Here is a 1,701-nt window from a genome sequence, read left to right on the forward strand (position 1 = left end):
GCTGCTCCTGCCCTCGGGTGGCCTGGGGCAGAGAGCCAGTGGAGGAAGTCTGCTTCTGCCTGTCGCCCTCACCCTCTCTGTATTGGAGAGAGGAGAGCCCCAAAGGCCCTCTGGGAGAGCTGGCTGGTTATGAAGTGTTACAGCTCTTTGCTAAGCTGGGAAGTGCCGGCTAGGTAGCAGGGAAAGAGAGTAGATCTCTTGCCCAGTGTTAACAGCTCTGGAGCCGGCTAGCTGGCGAAGAGGGGAGGGTCCACGACAGAAGCTCTCAGACAACAGGATGATTCTTGCGCACACTTTACTCCTCAATTAAGCTCAATATATATAGTTTGGGGTGGGTGAAGGTTTTAGCAGCAGGTAATCTCATTGGCTTAGTCTGAGGTTTTGGGGATGCCTCATATGCATGTGAGGAGAGCCTGGGGCACTATTCCTAGACCTCTCAACCTCTCTCTGTGGGAGGGGCTGTGAAGGGCAGAAGCTGAGAGAGTCAGGGGACCAGGAACAGAGCTGAACGTCTGACGTCCCAAAGGGTCTCCGGGGTTCAGAAGCTCATTCGACCAGGCACCTGGTTGTCTCTCATAGCTCAGCACCCCACACACCACATACTTATGTTAATTTTTCTAAAGAATTATGTTTTCATTATTTTTTATTTTCTCTCTTTTTATTTTTACCATCTATGAGTGTTGTGCCCACATGTACGTCTGTGCACTCTGTGAGTGCCTGGTACCAATAGAAACCAGAGGAAGGTACCAGATCCTCTGGGACTGGAGTTTCATCTGGTTAAGACCTGCTATTTGGATAGTGGGAATTAAACCCAGGTCCTATGCAAGAGAAGCCAGTACTCTCAACCTCTGAGCTCTCCAGGCTTGCTTCACTTCTTTTCTTTCATTCTTTTCTTGTAGTTATTTAATTGAATTTCTGTATTTTCATTTATGATGATGTCAGGTTTCTAATTTCTTACTGTTTTCTATTCTCTCTCACATTCTTTCTCTCATTTCCTATTTTTATTGGTGTGATGTGTGTACATACTTCCAGCGGCTGGAGGAGCAGCAGGAGGAGTGGGAGCCACAGCAGGAGGAGCAGGAGCAGGAGCAGGAGCAGGAGCAGGAGCAGGAGCAGGAGCAGGAGCAGGAGCAGGAGCAGGAGCAGGAGCAGGAGCAGGAGCAGGAGCAGGAGCAGGAGCAGGAGCAGCAGCAGGAGCAGGAGCAGGAGCAGGAGCAGCAGCAGGAGCAGGAGCAGGAGCAGGAGCAGGAGCAGGAGCAGGAGCAGGAGCAGGAGCAGCAGCAGCAGGAGCAGCAGCAGGAGCAGCAGCAGCAGCAGCAGCAGCAGCAGCAGGAGCAGCAGCAGGAGCAGCAGGAGCAGCAGCAGGAGCAGCAGCTGCAGCTGCAGCCCCCCAGGGCCCTAGCAGTTATTATACCTTTTCTAGAGTCCCCAGAATTTCTTTCTTTTTTTGTTTTTGTTTTTTTTTTATTGGATATTTTATTTACATTTCAGATGCCATCCCCTTTCCCCATTTCCCCTCCCTAGAAAATCCCTATCCCATACCCCCTTTTCCTTTTTGCTTTTATACAATTTTTCTAATGTTAACCAAAGGCTTTATAAGTTTGGTAATGCTCAATATCAACCAGAAGTGTAACCTAATACCCAAACTAGATATATCAACTATCTTTGACTGGCAGAGACATATGAATATCTGCCTCCATG

The sequence above is a fragment of the Arvicanthis niloticus genome, chromosome 10 (genome assembly GCF_011762505.2).
Source record: "Arvicanthis niloticus isolate mArvNil1 chromosome 10, mArvNil1.pat.X, whole genome shotgun sequence".
Classification (NCBI taxonomy): domain Eukaryota; kingdom Metazoa; phylum Chordata; class Mammalia; order Rodentia; family Muridae; genus Arvicanthis; species Arvicanthis niloticus.